This window comes from Podarcis gaigeae (assembly GCF_964106915.1).
Source record: "Podarcis gaigeae genome assembly, chromosome: 1".
Lineage (NCBI taxonomy): Eukaryota > Metazoa > Chordata > Lepidosauria > Squamata > Lacertidae > Podarcis > Podarcis gaigeae.
The window spans coordinates 68,507,985-68,529,950 of NC_139678.1; the positions used below are offsets into that span (position 1 = coordinate 68,507,985).

A 21,966-nucleotide genomic window follows, 5' to 3' on the forward strand; every position below is an offset into this window, starting at 1 on the left:
CCTCAGTCCAGGGAATCTAAACAAGGTTTGTTCAGCAATAGTAGTACCTTAGTCTTACTAGTGGTTCTCTTGATGGGGAAGAAACCACACATATACAAAATTTACTACCACCTCATATGGCCTTATCTCCAAAAAGCTAAAATAAGGATATAAAATGACAGCTTTCCAATGACTTCTGAGTCGGTGTTTTGACTTTTGAGCATCTGACCCAAAAGTTTAACTCAGTTAGCCCCCACTTAGCAGTAATGCTGCACCTATGCAGACCCAGAACCTCTGAAGAACTTCTCCTAACTCCTTTTTTTTTTTTACATGTAGAACTTCTCCTAACTCTTTTCTCAATACACAAATGGAGCTTTTCTCCTAGGACTTTCAAAATACGTCTGGATGGCATGGATGATATCATTTTTCAACTATTGTAGATAATTGGATTTCTACAGAAATACCAGAACTGTTTAACTTATTATTTTTATACTACAACTCCTTTTTCATGCCACATTACTTGTTACCAATCCTATTGCTTTAATAGGATTATCATTGAATAAAAGCTAGTGTTTAACTGACTAAATATACCAGAATCGAACAAAATATTTATCTCAGGCACACACTAAGGCAAATAACACTACTTAAAAAGTCTAATGAAGCAAATGAAAATGAATTAACAAGCAGGGGGAAAAAGTGATCAGGCACTCATTACGTAAGCCACATCACAATAGCTTACAAGAAGAAACTAAGAGAATACAATAAAACCATTAAAATGCCTCTATTTATCACTAGAAAGATGGTCTGGTCAATAGATTTCCTTGACAAGAAGATTAAGGTCAAGATTGAGTAAGATTAAAATCAAATTGTAATGAGGCCCAGTAATCAATTTTGGCCTGCAGACCTCTTCCAGCCTTTTGCATTTCCCAAACCAATTACTCAGTTTTGGACAACTCACAACAGTATTTTTATACACTGAACAATGTGTGTCTAGCTGTACCTTGAAAATAAGGCATGTGTGGTGTCTGGCTCCATCTTTGTTGCTTTAATTGTTCTGAGGCAAAACGTTATGTAACAATTCTCACCCTGGCTGCAACCGGACTCCTATGCAAAACTGGGGAGGATGCACACAATCACTTATCATATTAGTTGAAAATGCAGATGAATTGGGTATGTGTCATGTTTAAAGTGCAAGACCCTGAGCGCTCTGTTTCACGTTGCAACTTGGTTTGACAGCAACTGGTTTTCTTCCTGCACTGTAATAAGAAAACATCTTGAAAGCACTGCTTTTTTCTGTAAAAGGAGGGCATCCATTGCCTTTCATTTTTCTACTGTGAGCCACTCATTTCTGTTGGCATTTGTAACGATGTTTAGAGAATGGTAAAGGAAGGTTTCTTGCAAAGATCAGTTTGAAAAATTTAGCAGCCATAGTACACTTCCTCCTGTTGTGGTTCTTTCTGTAGTATATATTCCATTATAAGATTACAGCCAGAGTTTGCAAGAGCATCCATTTGCTAGACTCCCTGCCCTTTTTATGTGAGTGGATACAAATGATTCAGTATTATTGCTTTCAGCGAGGCACATGACAGAATGCTCAGCCAAGTTATGTATAAAAGTTTCTGTTCAGGGTTAACAGGTTCATCTTTCAGTGGGTTGTTAATGCATGAGTAATACGCACAAAAGCCAATCCGTTTGCAATAGCTAGGTAGGGTTAAAAAGCAAATTGCTTTCAGCTGAAGCAGCCCCAATTTGTCAGGGCCCAGGTGTCAATTAGAAAGGCAAAAGGGGCATGAAATAAAAACTACAAGAAACGGAAATGTGATACTTTATCTGAATTCAACTTCGCTCTGCCATTTCTAGTTTCAGAAATCCCGTTAACGGTTTTAAAATGAAAAACACACTTCATTTGACAACCTGGATTTTGCTATTAGCTTTGGTTCTTTTGCTTTCTTTTCCCCATGATCTTAATGAGTTGTTTCAGTGTTGCAAAGATGATTACTCTTTTACTCCTTTCCCTTTCAGCATCCTAGTCTCATAACACTAGCGTAACATAATGGCAGGCAATGAGTTTCCAGGTGATTATCTAACACCCTGGATCTTTCAAGGCAAGCTTGGGAAAAGAGGCTGATTAATCTTAATGGGGACTGAGTCAAAACTTTGAATAAGGCTGCCTGATTTGTGAATATTGAATTTGTAAATGAAAATTGTGATGCATGGATCTCAGAGGTTCGGTTTAGAGGGACACCAAGATCTCACCGAATCCAATGCTTTTCTTACAACTCCTTCTATGATGAGGATGGTGGAGGTGACACCATCATTAGAAAGGCTAAGCTCACAAGAATATAACCTGGGGGGGGGGGGTTACTAAAAAACAAAAAGAGGAAAGCTTTAAAATTGGGGAAATTGCTCGTGGCAATTCAAGCTCTCTGCTTTCAAACAGCATTGATTTCCAGTGATGAAATAGGAGTTCTGATGGCCTTGCAAAAGAATTACTAGGTTATCAGTGAAACAATATTAGGCGTCACCTTAAACAAAACAAGAGTCTAACTCCATGAAATTTGCACTCGAGTTAGAAGGTAAAACCAAGTGCTGTGCTAAAGAGAAACTTATTCAGGGCCATAAAGGGCCCCTCCAGACATGCATAAGCATGCATTCATGATTATTTGTGCTCATGATACTGCTGGAGTGTTCATACCACTATGAATAATTTTACCACTATGAGACTGCACTCCTAAGGACATTTGTTTTGAAGTAAGCCTTACTGAACCTCATAGGATATCCTTCTGAGGAAACATAACATAGAATTGGGCTGCAAGTCAAGGTTATTGTTTCTTCCAGATAACACAGTTATATTAGGTTCATAAGCCACCTAATGTCATCTTATGTCCAAGTCCAAGTACTTCTGTCTAATGCTTCGATGTCGAGGGGAATATAACCTGAATAACTGAATAACTGCACACCCTACTTGCCATCACTAACAGAACACATAGGTTTTGTGACAAATATTTAATGAACATAATTATTTCATTTAGGTTTCCCATCTGCTCTTCCTATTCTAGACTACCATTGGTCTAGGCCAGCTACTGAAATAGATTACTGGGGTCCCTATCTCTCAAGGAACTGAAGACCTCCAGATGCATTTTTGACCAATGCAGACATTGTTGGATTCGATACCAAGCCAGTTTCCCTCTCCCCTCCCATTTTCACTTAATACCCAGCCTGATAAAGAGTTTACTACTATGTGACATTTTTGTTGGAATCTTTCAAAGAAAAAGTGGCGGTGTAACCCTTAGCCATGCATGCTGCTAATGTAACCTTCCTTTTCTCTGTTTATCTTATTTGGTGGGTTGTTGTGTATTTTATTATATTTGTTATCCATCATTCTTCAAGCACAGAACCCAAGGTAGCATTACTTATGGCTCCTAGGCAGAAATGGGATGCTCCCATCAAGGCACTGACAAGATCCAGACCTGGTTAGCCTCGCTTCAGCAACACGGCAGCTTCAGACCATATCTTGGTACTTTTCTCTGAGAATGCAAAGTATTAGCCACAATGGTGGTACTTCACAACACCACTGGTCCTGGCCCACACATGCACGCCGACACAACTTGACACACATACTGCTATCACATACATGTGATGGGTCTCTTCACTTGCACCCCCTCCACATAAACATCCAATGTTTGGAGAGGACAGCAGGACCATGCCTCTTGGCCCTGCCTGCAACAATGCACACACACCTATGCATGCTGGGGGTCTTGTGAGCACCCTTAACATGGTACAGCATTTATGCAGTACATTGGTACTCACAACTAGGGGCCATGGACATTGACTACTATGAAAACCCAAATTAGAGTGAAGCTGTTAAAGTACATTGAGCAAATTTCCAATTTTCATTGCTATTACATAGTGGCAGCTCCCTTCTGGCTTCTATTTCAATCTTTGGCATCAAATTTAAGGTGTCAGAATTTTAGTATCTCATTTATTTTGTGAAAGATGTAGTAAGCTTTACTATGGTGACCTTTTCTATGTTCCTTAATTTTTGAACTTCTTCCTCCTCCTCCTGTTTGCAGTCTCATATATCTTGCATGAGCAAGAAACATTTGGAAGAACTACTCAATCAAAATATGCCACATCACATAATCTAACATCTACTTCTTAAAACTTTATAGATTTTTACTGAATTTGCAAAGCAGTTAAGATTTTCTTGGGTAGTTCATGAAGAATCTTACAGCAGGGATACTGTGGGGTGTTGGTTTTTTTATATATTCTTTGCCATTGCATTCCAAGAAGCTATGAGCCCTCTATAAGAAGGTACCATCAGTAGAGGACGACTCACAAACCAGGTCAACCCATTATAGCCCATACCCCTATTTGCCTGAAGGTGCAGCAAGTTTCCAAGGTTCAGAGAATCGAAGCTGGACTCAGTCGGCTGTAAGGTAAAAAGCAGTCAAGAAAGACTACAGAGCTGTACATACACACCCATCTCACAGGTGCACTGAATACATAATGGGACTCAGCAGCACACCCACTGGTCCATGTCCCTGCTGGCCAGGCTCCTTCAGAAGCCATACATTTGAGAAAGGGCCTAAGTCTGTAGGCTTAACTGCAATAAAAAAGGATAAACTGTGAATCACTAGATTTTCTTGGACTCCCAAGTTCCATCAGCCCCAGCCAGCATGGCCAGTGGCCAGGGATTATGGGAGTTGTAGCCCCACATCTGGAAGGCCACAGGTCAGCCACTCCTGCAGCAGAAAAACACCTGCTACTTAACTGAGAGTGTGATTATATTTTCTGGATATACTGTACATTGATATCCCAGCTTTTTTGTGGACTGAGCTTCCTATAGAGATCAGGCAAGCAGCAGTTTGTTTTTAAAGACTGTTAAAGACCTTGAGAGGAATTCAGTGTCACACCATGTCAGTCGTTTCATCAAGACAAGCATTTCAACTAGCCAGATGAAACAATTCGCACTCTCCTCCCACTGTGTGTGGATCTGGAGAGTCTCTTGATCCTCCCCAGCCAATTTGGGAGGGTGGGTGGAGGGAAGTCCCATTACACAAATGGATCCCCTTGCATGGGCTTCCACTGATGGGACTCACTAGCTGAATCCTGCCCCTTTTTCTTTGGCCATCATGTTTCATGAGTGTTGATGTCAGGGTTCCAGGTTCCCAGCTTGATAACACAGTAAGCGTAGTTAATTAAAAAGGATGATTTATTGTCAAAACAAACAGATAGCTCCAGAGGGCTAACACAACCTCAGACATCATCAATCAAGATGACCCTTCTGAAGATCGCTTCCGGTTTCTACAGAAAATGGAGAACTTTCGCGTCTTATGTCTATTGCTTTGTTTCCGGTCTAACAGCCCTCCCCTTAGCCAACTCTGAAGAGGGATTGGATCAGCTCCCCCCTCCTCCCTTTCTGACAAACTACTTCCATCTCTGTTCTCACCTGTTTGAACTTCCCAAGAGCTTTGGCTGGGTTCCAACCCGCTCTCAGCCATTCCCTTATCACTCGGCATTCCAAGGGGCAGGGGAATTGGCACTAGCTGCTGTTCACCCTGCATGAAAGTTAACTTTCTCTGTTCCTGGCTGCTTTCTTCCGTTGGCTGCAAGCCTTCACTGGGAGCTGGCTCATTCCTGACAGCTGATACTGAGGTGTGTGCCTGCTTTTTGTTCTGGCTGCTGTAGCTGCTGAAATGATATTACTGTCTGCATATTTTAGCTGTTGTTATTTATTGATTTTGATGGTTTTATATATATTGTGAACTGCTTTGAGATGTATCAACTTACAAATGAAAATTAGTACATAACTTAATTTTTAAGATAGATAAATAAATAAAAAGAATAGATAATATAGATAAAAAGAACCTGAATCATCTGTCCTGGGAAATGTTGTCTGTTATATTTCATGTCAAAATATGAGTGTACTAAACTTTAATTTAGGCACTGCCTAAGTTTTAGAAACAGTTTAGCAAACTTCCAGCAATTCAGAACAAGGGTAGGGATTTTACTACTATATTTTGGTTTCTTTTCCAAACTGCTATTCGTCAATGCCTTTATCTCTTAGTGTTTACCAATAAAAGTGACAGATTTGGTGTATAAATGTTTTGAAGTGGAATAGGTTTACAAGCTCCATGTATCAGGCCCTTGAATAATTTTAATAATCTGAAAAATGGATGAGGATCATAGATCTGTGCTTAGTATCTACCCTCCCAAGCAATCCTCTAAAGATTATTCCTATTTGTGCAGGGAGAGATTTGTCCCTAAACTAAAGGTGGTATCATTTCTGGAAGCGTGACACACAGCACAACAAAGCCTGAAGTGAAGGTTAAGAAGCCCACATCGATTTTTTCCAAAAGAGGCCTGTCTTCCCTATTGAGAAGCAACAGCCATTAACAAGAGAGTATAACTCTCTTCCCTTATCTATATTTCATGGCATTGTAAATCTGCAGCGTGTGAGGAGAATAGAGAGCCAGATGTGAACTTCCTTTTCTTTTCTGAAACTGGTTTTCATAGCATCTACCGAGCAATTGTTCAATTTCTTCCATCCTTTCTTTCTGTGGTACACAACCTTCCCAATTTCTACCTTTAAAACTGCATTTCAGACAGGCATTCTTCAGGTCTTCTTTTGCCATTCTAATTTCCCAGAAGATTCCCCATGTGCCTTCACAAGATGCCCATGTCAGACTAAAAGGGTGGTTTAGTTACGTATACTATGAACTTCTTTGTTTCACTTCAATAAACTGTATTGACTGACAAATGAGTGTGTTCCTTATTCTGTATTGAAATAGTCCAGTAACTCAGTACGGGGGGGGGGGGGGGGTTGCTTTACAATTGACTATTTACAAGTCCATAAAGTGAATGTGTCCCACAAGATGACAAGCTGGATGATATCTTAATAGGATCCAGCTCCAGTTGTAATGGAATGAATCCTGTACTATTTTTCTAGAAAAAGAGGTGCCAGAACTCACCATGAACTCCACCCTGTTTTCTTATAATGGCAATGGCAGCCACCTGAGAGGTGTAGGAACTGAGTTCCGATGAGTTCCAGCTGGAAAAAAAAGCCCTGGATGAACTTCTTCACAGTCTTCAAAGATACCTAGGCTAGATCTACACAGCTAATAAAAATGCTCTGAAAACGCTGCATTAAAAACCATTGTAAAGCTCACAAGAGCGCCATCTGGTGTTACAGTATTATATCACATTTATAATGTTGTAATTTGATTAATGTAGCTGAATCCATAGATTCTGCAAGAAGACAGAGAACTCTAAAGCACCTTTTTCTCATTGTCATACGGAAATTCTAATGGCAATGTCACCAATTAATGCAACAGTGCTATGGAATGGAGTAAATCAGTAGGAGGTCACATTACAGACCATTGGTAGGTTTTGGCCATTGCTTTGCTGTGTAACTTACTACTTAGTTATTTGATGCCATTCATATCCACGACACTTTATGAAAGGCTGAGAAGACAGGTATCTACCCGGGGATGAGGGTAGCACACTACAAACTGAAAGGCACTTGGGCTGATCTGATCTGAATAACAAATTTAGGGTTGGATTAATGCTAAGAATGCTGTATACGCTACCTATTGCAATGATTAAAACACATTTGTGCAAACACTGGCCTTCACTAGGCTCCTATCCTAGGCAGTTTTGAAAATGTCAAAATCCTAAAAAAAATATCTAAAGGGCTATAACATGGGGGATGGAGCAAGTTCTCCTTCTCCGGAGGCAAGGACCCAAACCAATGGATTCAAGAAATGAGATTCCAACTAAATTTTCTGACAGTAAGAGCTGTCCAGTAGTGTAACCACCACTTCCTCAGGAGGAGGTGGCCTCTTTTTAAACCAAGGTTGGATGGTCATCTGTCATGTATGATCTAGCTGAGATGCCTTCATTTCATGGGGTTGGGGCTATATGACCCTCATGGTCCTTTCCAGCTCTATGATTCATCATATGGCAAGTGGTTAACTGAACTGGCCATGTTCTAGGCCAGAAGAAGAAGAAGAAGAAGAAGAAGAAGAAGAAGAAGAAGAAGAAGAAGAAGAAGACGACTTGCTTCTCGTGTTCCTTTAATAGATGCATAGCATTAATGCCAATGCTGCTTTCCTCCCGATTATAGCATAACAAATCTTCTAAATGCCTAGCTACCAAATTGCTATTATGCCCCAGATTTATGAGATGAATGGATACAGGTTGGGATTAAGAACAACTGGTAAACATTAACATTCAGAATCACCATGAACAGTAATATTCAGAATTGTATGAATTTCAATGTCCGTACATAAGCTTCTGCAGAACTATGTGAGGACATGCAGAGGATAGATAAGAGATATGAAATGCTAGAATATAACTTAATATGGCCATCTTCCATGTCCTTTAATTTAGTGCCAAACAAGGCATAATGTTACAGATGCATAGAAGTTTGCAAAACAGGACCAAAAAAACCCCCCAACCAAACAAAGGTTTTTTTCCTTTATTTTTTACTAGAAAAAAATCTAAGTGAATCGCTCAAGGTGATTCACAGATGGTAAAAGCACTCCAATAAAACAGAATTAAAAACCTATACGACGGTAACGGAAAGCAGCAGTACAATCTCATTCAGGAGAAGAGAGTAACTAAAAGCCAAGGCCCCAGCAATAAAGCATGGGGGGAAATCAAATAAAAGGTTACAAGGTGCAGAATTTAGACTAAAAGCTAAAGCAAAGCTGCGCTGGGAAGGGGAAGGTTTTCACAATATAAACTGTAAAGTGAACTTTCTTGGTAAGGATAACTAACAGCTGTGTTACCAGTCTAGGGATGGGGGTAAAATACATTTCCATTTGCAGTTAAAGAGGGATGTACTTTCCCAAACAACACCTGAACTGAAACACAGCCATTCTTTGAAATTTTACAATGCGGTTCTCAGTTCTCAAGGCAAGTAATGTATACAAACACGCATATACTAAAGTTGCATAAAATTTGACAAAGTCTCCCATAATGCTGTCTTTAATATGATGCTAAGATGTAGGCTGGACAATACTACTGTTGGGTGTATCAACAGCTGATTGACCATCTGTACCCAACGATGGTTCATTAATTGCTCTGTGTCAAACTAGAGTGGGGTGTCACAGGGCTCTGTTCTACATCCTGTGCTGTTCAACATTTTCATATATGACTTCTCGTATCCAGGGAAGGGGTGTCAGCTTGCAGACCCAGAAAATGGATCATAGGATCATGCTGCATAACTCAATGGAAATGTCGACCCAGTGTGTGGCTGCTGTGAAAAAAAGAAGTGAATTTCACGTGAACAGCAGTTATTAAGAATTAGATTGACTGGGAAACTGCCAATATGGTTGTGCCTTTCTACAAATCTATGGTGCAACCACACAGAGAATACCGTGTACAGTTCTGGCTATCACATCTCAAAAAGTGCATTGTAATGGTTGGAAAAGGTGTGACAAAAGAGCAGCCAAAATGATTGTGGGGCTAGAGCAACTCCTTCATGAAGAACGGTCATGCCATCTGGAGGTTTTTTAATTTAGAGAAAAGGTGACAAATCTTTATAGCATTTTGTCTGGTATAGAGAAAGTGATTAGAAACAGGTTTTTATCCCCCTCTGATACCAGAACCCAGAGTTATTCCATATAGCTAATATATTGGGAAGATTTAAGATAAATGTGTGTCCTCCTTGGTAACAGTGTATGATTGAATTATGGAATTCACTATCACAATATGTGGTGATAGCTACCAACCTGGACATCTTTAAAAATGAGTTAGATAAATAAAGGCTATCAGTAGCAACTTGTCAAGATGGCTCTGTGCTATCCCCATGAAAAGAGGCAGCATGCTTCTGGGTACCAGTTGCTGAAGAAACAAACATGGGAGTGGGCTATTACTTCCTGCTTCTGGGCTTTCCATGGACCTCTGTTTAGCCATTAGTCTACCAGGATGCTGGAGTAGATAGGCCTTCAATCTGTTCCAACAGGGGTCTTCTAAGGTTCTTAACTCCTGCTTCAGCTGCATATTTGAAGATACTACAAGCTGCATGCTGGCAACCATACTCCATAGCAATCTGAAGGAGGAAAACATCTTTACCTTTTAGGCAGCAGTATTCTCATCACCGGTGATCTAAGATTCCTAGTTCAACAATTCATCAGAAATGGATATCCTTTTGAAAGCGAGCAGATGAGACCTAAAGAATCAATGGATGCTATTGTTAGCAGCATCTTAGAGAATACTAAGAACTTGCAAGGACGTAGGAAAGCCATTTTACAGTACATTCCCAGCTCAAGCTCCCATCTCTGCAGCAATTGTATGAACGGGACTAGATGCAAAGTAAGACCAGCAGAAGACTGGAGCTAGACAACGTATGGTGCATACACACCATAAATTTAAAGCACATCCAAAGTACATCCCTATCCTGAGAATCCTGTGAACCGTAGTTTGTTAAAGGTGCTTGGAATTGTAGTTCAGTGAGGGGTAAACTACAGGTAAGAGGATTCTGGAGGAGGTGCTTTGAATGTCTGGAATGTATACACCCTAATACTGTGTCCTTCCCATTCCATGGGGAAAGGTTTCTAATCTAGCCATCATCCTGATAGATGCTCTAAGTGCAAAGGGGTGTGGTACTGTGTAGAGCATCTGCATCAGGAAGGGGGACATTCAAGGAAGGCCTGTATCAAGTGACTTTGAATGTATACATCTCTAATATGAAAATGAAGACAGCTAGGCTTCAGAATCTTATGAAGTAATTTCAACGTTACGCCTGCTGTATAATAGAGCTCATGCTTTTGCACAAGCTTCATTTACTGAACGAAAGCTGCTCTTGAGTAATTCCTCTTTCAAAGGGGTTTGTGTGCAACATTTCCTACATGCGTTCTACAGCTGGTTTCCAAAGCTCTCTTTTCTGTCAACATGCATTGGAAGAAGGTTTTGCTCGCTCAAGCTGGTCCCTTCCTCTCTCTGCGGCTGTTAAAGCTTTGCCAGTGGCCATGAGCGAGACCACAGAGTCATTTGGAATGATTGTGAGTGAATACCCAGTTGGCAATTATGCCTAATGCATCTCCTTTTCTGTAGTTCATAGCAGAAAAATCTCTCAAATAAAAAAATTCTTATGCAGGCAAGGTGCGAAAAGCACGAGGCTTAATAAAGTAGATGAAACATTTATGAAGGAAAAAAATTCCCTCATGCCGGCCCAAGGAACATTTCTCTTTGCATATGGGGCATGATGAATATATTTCATTTCAAAAATAAGAAAATTACTATTAATTGAGCAAGCATTACTGTAAAAGAGATGTGAATTATGAGAGCAAATTGTCAAAATGCAAGAAGCTCATAGGGGCTCTCTTACTGAAAAGCAAAAGCCCTTTTGAAACAAACTCAGGAAGAAACCTGTCCTTCCATATGAAAATCCACAGAGGTTCTGGCTCACTGTCTCTCCACCAGCAGTTTTCCAGCACTCGGTCCTAAGCATGTCTATCCAGCAGTGCCATTAAGCTCAATGGGGCATGTGTCCGAAGAGGTGTGCAAAGTCTGTGCCCCCTCCCAGTGTTGCTGAACCTTGGCTGCCATCACCTCTGAGCTATAGTCAAAGTCCATTGACATCTGGAAAGGCACAAGGTATTCAGCAGGGGTGCACAGGACTGCAACTTTAGGAAGCAATCCAAAATCCTCCATCACCAGACTGGCAGGGCTTGATGAATTGCAAAACCACCAATAAATCCACAGCTGTTTCACACACAGCAGGCAGAGAGGAAGGGGAGCGGAGGCAGATCACTGCACCCAGACCCTTCAAATGTCCCTATTTTCCAAGGACGGTCCTGGTTTCTGATTTGATCCCAGAATGTCCCACTTTTCCTTAGGACATCCCTATTTCATCGGAGGGTATGCAGTTATGCAACTCCCAAGACAAGGGGATAAGTAACTATACAACCTTTAGAACACATCTGTAGGCAGACCGTATAGCAAAGTTTTTTTTTTTTAATGTAATGTTTTATTATGTTTTTATATACGTTGGAAGCCACCCAGAGAGGCTGGAGCAACACAGTCAGTTGGTGTTGTATACTTATTATTATTATTATTATTATTATTATTATTATTATTATTATTAAATAAGACATCTCTAACTCCACTGGAGAAATAAGAGAAGGTATGCTACACAGCCTGAAGCATGTGATAGCACCATTTTCCATTGTACATTGTTGTGAGTTTGGGTGGAGGGGCTGTATGCCTGAGTGCCTTCTAATTCCTGGATCCAACAAGGATTCAATTGCTGGAATAGCCAGGCAAGTTCTTGGGTAATGGCCTAAGTATGGATCATTAAGGTAACAAAGGAAGTGGCTCTGTGCCAGAGGGCCAGTGGTTGGGCCCCGCTCCCTCAAGTTTCTGGTAATTAGAAAGACAAAAGCCAGAGTTGAAGTGTGTGAGCTAGGAACCAGAAGTGAGCTGGGCAGCTGAGAGACAGAGCCATGCTTCAGGGTAAGAAGCCAAAAATTCAGTTTAAGTTATTAACAGATGCTAAAGAAAGAGGAGGCTTCGCCCTGCCAGACCTGAAATTATACTATGAAGCTTCATGTCTCTGTTGGTTAAAGGAATGGATAAAATTAGAAAATACAGAGTTGTTAGACATAGAAGGATTTGATAACAAATTTGGGTGGCACGCATATTTATGGTCTGAAAAGAAGAAAATCCACAAAGGTTTTGAGAACCACATTTTCCAAAGATCGTTGATAGAAATATGGGATAGGTATAAAAGCCTACTTGAACCAAAAACTCCACACTGGTTATCTCCACTAGAGGTTATGAGTGTTAAAAAAATCAATATGAGAGGGAACTGGATTACATATGGAAATTTGATTGTTAAAGAAGGGGGGAAATGGAAAATGAAACGCTATGAAGAAGTAAAAGAGTTTGTATATGATTGGTTGCATTATTTTCAAATAAATGAAATGTTTAAAATAGACCTTAAGTAATATGGTTTTGTAGAGAAAGATTCAAAATTTCAAACAGAAATAATAAATAATGAATATAAAATTTTATCTAAAATGTACAAGATACTGCTGGAATGGCATACAAAGGATGAAGAAGTTAAATCAGTTATGATACAATGGGCCAGAAATTTTGGACATAATATACAATTTAATGATTGGATAAATATCAAATTTACTGCATGTACTACATTAAAGGAAAATGTTGTGAAAATGATTTATAGATGGTATATTACACCGGTAAAACTTGCAAAAATGTATAAAACATGTAAGAAGTGTTCGAAATGTAAAGAAAAGGATGGTACATTTTATCATATGTGGTGGGAATGTAAGAAAGTGAAGAGCTTCTGGGAGGTGATATATAATGAATTGGGAAAAATGCTGAAATATACATTTGTTAAGAAACCAGAGGCTTTTCTCTTAGGAGTTATAGGAAATGAGATAAATAAAAAGGTTTGTAAACTTTTCCAATATGCAGTAACAGCGGCAAGAATATTACTGGCCCAGAAATGGAAACAGGAACAATTACCAACATTGGAGGAGTGGAGAATGAAGCTGATGGACTATGCAGAACTTGATAAACTGACAGAGAAGATTAGATATCTACGAGATCAAAAGTTCATCGAGGACTGGGGAAAGTTTGTTGAATATTTGGAATGTATAAGTGAAAAAGAAATAACGTTAGTGGCATTTAAAGAAGCTCTGTAAAAGTCTAAGAAATATTGCAAAAAAGAAAAACAAAATGTGGAAGGGTATGTTAAAAGGCAATAGCAAATTCAGGAAATGTGTAATTAAAAAAAAAGTTAAATTCAGATGATTGTCAGATAGGCTGAAGGAAGTCCAAAAAATGAGAAAATTTGTGAAAGTTGTAATGTGGTGTGATATGTATTCTTTTTTGATGGAAAATTAATTAAAAAAAAAAAATTTAAAAGAGGGCGACAGAGCCATGCTTGATTTCTGCTGGAATCCAAGGCTGCAGCTATTGGAAAAGTAAAACCTCCCTAGGGTGTTGATGCCGTGAGCCCCTCCATTGTAGGCTCAGGTTGTATATATGAGCAAATAAATAATATATCATAAAGACACCAGAGTCTCCGCTGTTCCTTATTCTGAGGAAATAAAACCCTGGGTAAGTGCCTGGAACCCCTGGAATCAGACGTGCCACCTTGCCCCTGCGACAGCTGGTACCCAAGGCATGTGTGCATGTGTGATGTCAGCACGCCCGCGAGGATACATCGTGGGGGCATGCCGCAAGGGAAATCGGGGGGGCAGCCCCTTCATTTAGAAATTTGTGGGTGCTAGGGCACCCAGGGCCCTGCATAGCTGGCACCCATGCCTATAATCTTGCAGTCAGAGATAGGAGTGGTTATATTAAGGTTATAATCCTGCATGCAACTATCTGAAAGCAAGTCCAGTTTAACCCAACAGGACACGTTTCAATTCATAGATCCTAAAATGATACAAAATCCTTCTCATAGCCACCATCACTTTGGAGTATAGAAATTTTCATTATTTGATTGTACACAACCAAAGGTAATTACTGATAATACTTCCTCATTTCTTTAGCAACTTTCTGCATTCAAAATGATTTATAACTCTCTTCTCATTTATGCCCGTGAAATTGATGATTAAAGGAAAATTGCTAATGAAATTCAGAGTGACAATTTTGCCATGAACAACATTGCACAGAAGCAGTGTTTACATAGTGCTAAAAGGTAAAGGTAAAGGTACCCCTGCCCGTACGGGCCAGTCTTGACAGACTCTGGGGTTGTGCGCCCATCTCACTTAAGAGGCCAGGGGCCAGCGCTGTCCGGAGACACTTCCGGGTCACGTGGCCAGCGTGACATCGCTGCTCTGGCGAGCCAGAGCCGCACACGGAAACGCCGTTTACCTTCCCGTTGGTAAGCGGTCCCTATTTATCTACTTGCACCCGGAGGTGCTTTCGAACTGCTAGGTTGGCAGGTGCTGGGACCGAGCAGCGGGAGCGCACCCCGCCGCAGGGATTCGAACCGCCGACCTTTCGATCGGCAAGTCCTAGGCGCTGAGGCTTTAACCCACAGTGCCACCTGCGTCCCCATTACATAGTGCTAACCCATGGTATTTACTGATTATAGATTCATGGCTCTGTAAACATGTGTCGCACCCTTATGAATTAACAGAGTTCACTGAACTTTGTAGGACATGATAATGCATAATGATTTGGCCTTTGTCCTACCCACCATTAGTTATTCTGCTAACGTATATATTAAAATTAAACTAATTTCGAAGTAAATATACCATTAAACTAAAGCAATTAAGGTGATTCTAGTCAACCTTCTGCACTTTCTCATTAAAAAAATAAAATCCTATCACTAAAGTTATAAGCGTGTTATTTCGACTCAGACATGAAAGCAATTTGTGGTTTTCCTAACTGTTCCCATCCATGAATCTTTTTTAATACAAATCTGACTCAGAACCTACCAGCATTGAATAGAAAAAGGTGTATAAGTATACTCTAACTGTGTATAACACAAACTTTAAAACACCACAGCATTGAATCCAAATGGCTAGCTGTCAGTTCAGATGCTAGGGAAATCTTATATTGCTGGAGTGGTCTAAAAGCAGAACACTTCACCGATACAAGCTACACTGATGTGAAAAATGCAGAATCCATTCAGAGAACTGTTTTGTGGGTTTTTTTCAGGCACCACATATTTGCCAAAATACTGTAAGTATTAATGTGGGGGTTTTTATGAAAAATGAAGAAGTCATCTGAACATAATTGCACAGCCTATTTCATTGTATTGTTTTATTAATGTATTTAAATATATATATTCTGGGTAGAATACTGGACTTTGGAAATCTAGGTTCAAAATTTAAATTCACCTATGGAGCTCAGTAGAAAACAATTATGAATCTCACTGAATTTCGTAGAAAAAAGGCACGCAAATATGGTAAATATAAAATATATATATCAATTCAGGAAAGTTTCTTCAAGGATCCAAGAAGATGGAGAGAAGTGTTCACGGCAAGGTAAGCATTTATTAAAATGACTTTACTGTAAACAAGTTTGCCTGAACAAGTTTAGCTTGCAGAGAGTTCTAGAAAAACAAGGAGGCTGCTAACCATTACAGAAGGATGTTTTAAGCAAGATACAGTTATCTATATTATTATATATTTTACAATGATGCTGTAAGAGATTAGGCATATGCCACAAGCAATCTTATCTTTTTTCCCCTGAGGGGAAAAAAGTATCATAAAAGCATCTTGATAAGCTTTGTGTCCATCAGAGGAAACAAATATGCAACTATTATTTTCTAACTTATGCTTTCATAATTAGTGGTAGTTATATTAAATCAAGAAGGAAAGAAACACTTTCATACTTCTTTTTCTCTGACATGGCATGGGCTTGTCTTTCTTTGCAGGAAGACTCCTCAAAACTCTGAAGTAAGTTAGGAGACGAGATCAAACAGGCAGACAGGAATGGAGTGATCCTGAACTTGTAACTCTGTAGCTACATTAGAGAGAGACTTGGGGCTGTTTCAAACAATTACATAAAATCAACATTATTAGCAACAACATAATTACCAGTACAATATTCCTATTATTTCTGTCAAGTGAACACACTTATAGCATAAAATCCAGGACAATCAACAAGACCATGAAATATGCAACACATGAATGATTTAGTATTTAAATTGCCGTAAGAGAAAAAAAGAAAAGGAGAGACTCTAAATGTAAATTCTGGATGAATCACATAGATGTGAGGAAAAACAAATCATTTATTTTCTGACTGGAGAATGTAATTTGCTTTCAGAGTACTGTGCTGGGTGTCTTATTTTACATTCTATTTTACAAACCACTGAAGGATTGATTGGTATGTCTCTCAATGCCCTGTCTCCTAGAGGTGTAAGTTCCAGTGTTAAAAACCACAGTAATCTCCAATTTCCCCTTCTATGCTGTGTTCTTTTAGAAATATAGACAAGGTAGTCAAAATTAGCCACTGGAGCATATTAAACAATGAACCACCATAATTAGATCACAAATGAAAAACCTCATTCCTCATAAAGCTCAAATGAGGGGAAAGTGTGAATGGTGTGACTCAGATGCTTTCATTGCCAAAATTAATTCTATTAAATCATTTACTCATTTTGAAAAAAGCAATAAAAGTTAAATTGGAAGAGCTGTAACCTTTTGTGATTGTAATTTTTAAAGTTTCCTTTTTGTTCTAACTAGGGCAGGCACGGAATTCAACATCTTGGGCCCGATTCAGATGAAACCTTGGGCCCGATTCAAAGTTTTCTCTGATCAATAGTGATCAGTTTGTAGACACAGGAGATTGTGCATTGATTGTGCCCTTATTTTCCTCCCTTCCTGAATGCATGAGGGCAATTCAAATCAAGAAGGAACAATCTGGGGCATAGCACAATCTGAAAAACTTTTTATTCATTTGTTTGTTTGTTTATTAAATTTATATACTGCCCTAGGGCAGCAAACAAGTGACAAAACAATAAAAACAATTCCAGTGCAGATGCAGACTGGGAAAGAGCTCTACTTAAAAGACTGGCTGAAAGAGGAAAATATTCAGTACGTACTGAAAAGACGGCAGATACGGTGCCAAATATTTAATGTAAGGAATTCCAAATGGTAGGTGCCATGAACAGACATCCTGATAAGATGGTATCTGCAGGAGGCTCTCACCTACAGCGTGCAGATATCAATTGGATATACGGTATAAGGGCTGAGGCAATCTTTTGTGTAAACAACAGGACAAGTTGCACCCTTTCCACTAGTACATTGTGAGGATTTCCCTCCATTTCTCCTGCTGGGAAGATAATCAAAGTGCTGCCAGATCTGATCACTTGTCCGGGGATTGAGAAGATTGAACCCAGGCAATTTTTGTTCTCTTACAACCATCAGAAACCGAATCGAAAGTGCCATCATTTGTTCAGCAAAGGGAGCATTTCTGGATAAGAGCCATTATGCTTTTACAGGCATGACAATGAGATGTTGTTAGAAAGTCTGGCCTGCTGACAGAGAATCTTTGGTATGACCAGTTTCAGAGCTTGTTGTGGGAAGTGTTGCTTGGTACATGAAGGCAGAGAAAGATTAAAGGACTGAAGACTGGGATTTTTCCTGAGCTGGCTTTCAGAAAGAACAATAATGTTTTAAAAAATTAAATCTGAAGGTCAACTCTTACTGATATATATAGGGTATATTTAGGTTGCCAATTCCAAATAATAATGATACAGAGGGTCTGGCCAAATAAAATCATGTTGCTCCACAGAGTGAATCTGTTGACTGTTGTCCTCACTGACTGAAAATTGGCCATCAAAATCTGGTCAGATGAAGAAAAAGGTTGGGGCAATAGACTGAAGCCTTTATTGACTAAGCAAACAACTCCTGTTACATTTTAGTGAGATGCATTGGAGGGTATAAAGGTTGCAGACAAAAATCACAGAGTACAGACAAAAGCAAAAAAAGATTAATGAGCTGCCAGCTCTAACAGTGTATCTCCGTAATGACCCCATAGGTGCACCATTTGATGCAAATCAGTGTAATTTTGGAGGATGGACTTCTCATTTATCACACATGACTAAATAAGGAGAGTCATTCTAATTAGAATACAATACAGGTCATCTAATGGCAAAATGATACCTGACAGGAAATGCAAGACTGACAGCAAAACTTCCTTCTCCCACTAAGAAATTTGTAATACAACTTACCTCCTGCCCTGATGTTATTACAGTGAAGGTTCTATCTGCTTAAATCAACCTCAGAGTAGATCTACAGAAATTAAATGATATGTCCACTGATTCAGGGAGTGTACCCTAAAGATGACCTAGCCAGATACAACACTGAGAGAAGATATGATTGCCATCTTCAAATATCTAAAGTGCTATCACATGGAAGATGGAACAAGCTTGTTTTTTCCTACTCTGGAGGATAGGACCCATACTAATGGAGTCAAGTTACAAGAAAGGAGCTTCCAACTAAACATCAGGAAGAACTTTCTGACAGTAAGAGCTGTTTGACAGTGGAACAGGCTCCCATGAGAGGTGGTGGACTCTCCTTCCTTGGAGGCTTGCAAGCAGAGGTTGGATGGCCATCTGCCATGGATGGATGGACTATTTAATTATCGGGGAACCTTCTAGCTCTACAATTCTATGATTACATGTTTTAAAACTGAATTTATCAAATTCGCACTATGTGAACCGAAGCACTTATTTGAACCTATCCAAATTTCATGATGCAGTTCTTCAACCAGTATGACATACACCCGGACAACACCATTACTGGCCCCAACAACATCACACATACCATCTCGGGACTATTTAATTGCTCATCGTCTAACATTGTGTATGCCATCAAATGCCAACAGTGTCCTTCAGCTCTCTATATTGGACAAACAGGCCAAACCTTACGCCAAAGAATAAACGGACATAAATCTGACATCAGGAATCACAAGACAGAGAAACCAGTAGGAGAACACTTCAATCTCCCAGGACATTCTATACAAGATCTCAAAGTAGCTGTTTTACTACAAAGGAATTTCAGAAATAGACTGGAAAGAGAAGCTGCTGAATTGCAACTTATTACCAAACTTAAAACCATGGAGAGACCTGGTCTGAACAAAGACATTGGATTCTTATCTCATTATACATGACAAAGCCATTTTTCACCTTCTCACCCCTTGCTTTTTCCTGTAAGACCTATTGCAGTTGTTAAGAGTCGTCAACAGGCTCATCACAGCTATCTGCCAATCACCCATTCCCACCACTCTTCTGAGTAATACCCCTCCCCACCTTCTCACTATATAGAAGGGTCTGGAAACTTCTGTTTCAGTGTATCTGAAGAAGTGTGCATGCACACGAAAGCTCATACCAAGAACTAACTTGGTCTTTAAGGTGCTACTGGAAGGATTTTTTTTGTTTTGTTTTCAGTATGACATAACCATACTAGTTAGTAGCATAGTTATCCAGAATAAAATATGCAATTCTATCTTTCAAAAGCCCACTTGCTGTCATTCTCTCTCTTTGCTTGACTCTTGTGAATCAAAATACAGCTATCTTTGGAATTTGCACTACACAAATACTGTATTTACAAAAAATGCATTATAGTAGAGGGAAGGCTTGTAAAAATGTGTGTATTACTCAAAACAGCATACAAAATTTGTTTTTTTGTGTAGGGTTTTTTATATGTAAGCCATCTTGAGGTCCTGTTGGTGGCAAAGTGTGGAATGAATGAATGAAGGAAGGAATAACTTATTATGAGTTCACACTAAAATGCGAATGAATTTTCATAAGGATTTTCTCAATTGCTATAGAAATGTTGGGAAACTGAATTTACAATTAGAAAAATGAGAAAGTGAAAGAAGCAAAACCGACAGGTTGTTCACTCGCTAGCTGCCAGCATTGTGACACTATTTGACACGATTTCTGCACTTCTGTTAAGAGCTTGGTGTATGTGTTTGAGCCGGACTCTCATTCTGCCCCTCAAGTTCACATATAAAGAAGAATATTATGAAAGCAAAAGAATAGCAACATGAGCTAGTCATGCAAAACATTTTTTCATAATTTCTCTTATTAAAATCTTTACCTCCCGGTACTAAAGCAGGAGGCAATATTGGAAGGATTAATGGATTTTTACTACATTTCGAAGTAATAGTTCTGTAATGAAAATAATACTAGAACATTAACATGGTAGAATTCATAATCTAACATTATTGCTGCAAACCTGCAAAAATAGCAGATAACAACTAGCTGCTAGCATCTGGAGCATGACAGCAAAAAACAGACAAAATAAAAAAGTATGGGGAACAAAATGGAAGTGCTCTGGCATGGCAACAATTTCATTTCCTTGATTGGTTAGTATGGTGGTCAAAATTACCTCAGACCCTAATTTAACAGACAAGCCAAATTTCCTCAAACCTTAAGTTAACAGTGATTTATGTGAGGCTTCTGTTAACAAATGATCATTTGAATCATACACATTAAATGACTTATTCTAATTCACACAGAGAAATGGGGAAATATATGCCTATATTCTATTCATCTATTTTCTAGTGAGAGATTATCTGATGATGTAACATGACATCATGTCATATAAAGAAACTTCTTCTTGATACCAACCATTTAGAATGCCATATTTTAGCACATTTCATGTGGTCCTTATGCCACAAAACATGCATTTTCAACTTGTGGACATGGAAATTGTCATGTTCTTCACTTTTTCCACACTTCAACTCTTCCATGCTATTTGGTATTGACACGATAAGTGATAGCCTGAAGAGATTTTGACAGAGAACCCCCTGAAGGGATGTGCTGAACATAACACACCTCAGCACCTCTCCCACTATTGATGGCTATTGTCACTAGTCTATTTTTTTATATATATATAATAATTTTTATTAAGGTTTTCCAAATTAAAACAAATTAAATCCAATTTATAAACTTTTTGCCAATAACCAGGACTTCCCCTCCCTACCCCCTCTTGTGTTCCAAATCTTCCAAATAAGCAATTAAATTCAACAAGTTCTTATCCCCAAATTACACTCATCATCAATAACCCAATTTATCCAAATTCCCATCCCCTAAGATCGATCTATTCCCTTCCACGAGTTCCCCCCTTTCAAACATAGTACAGATGGAAATAAGATAAATATGAATAGTGATTTTACAGCCTTTGGATTCCAATTTTCCCTCCCCTCTTTCCCCTTTGCGTTTCACCTATCCCTCTACTTCTAATATCTTCCTGGAGTTCCCACATTACACTATGTCCCTCAGGTTCTTTGCCAGTCTTTGATTACGGGTGTCCAGTCGTAGAAGGAGTCTATCAAAAAAGGGGCCCATTTCTTCTGTCCAGGTTTTTATATCCAGGAGTAAAAACTCCAATTTTGTTTCCATAAGCTTGTCAAACCTGGATATCCCAAATGCTCCCTCTCCCAGTTCTGTCCAGTTCTTGTTATTTCCTTGTTCTTGTCAATCATTCTCCTCCTTTTTATTTCTCTGTTCTCCCACAGAAATGTTCTTTTTCC

At 39.2% G+C, this 21,966-nt stretch overlaps 1 long non-coding RNA gene across 3 annotated transcripts in view; it reads right to left on the reverse strand.

Annotated features, from left to right (window-relative positions):
- Nucleotides 1-21,966, reverse strand: part of LOC310838666 — a 91,006-nt gene that overhangs the window by 23,747 nt on the left and 45,293 nt on the right. For 2 of the 3 annotated variants that reach the window (XR_014561107.1, XR_014561109.1), the window contains exons 3-4: nt 18,656-18,716; nt 10,063-10,159 (exon numbers count right to left, since the gene is read on the reverse strand). This is a non-coding gene — a long non-coding RNA (uncharacterized lncRNA). The remainder of the gene's footprint in view (nt 1-10,062; nt 10,160-18,655; nt 18,717-21,966) is intronic. The other variant, XR_014561108.1, reaches the window with a different exon arrangement.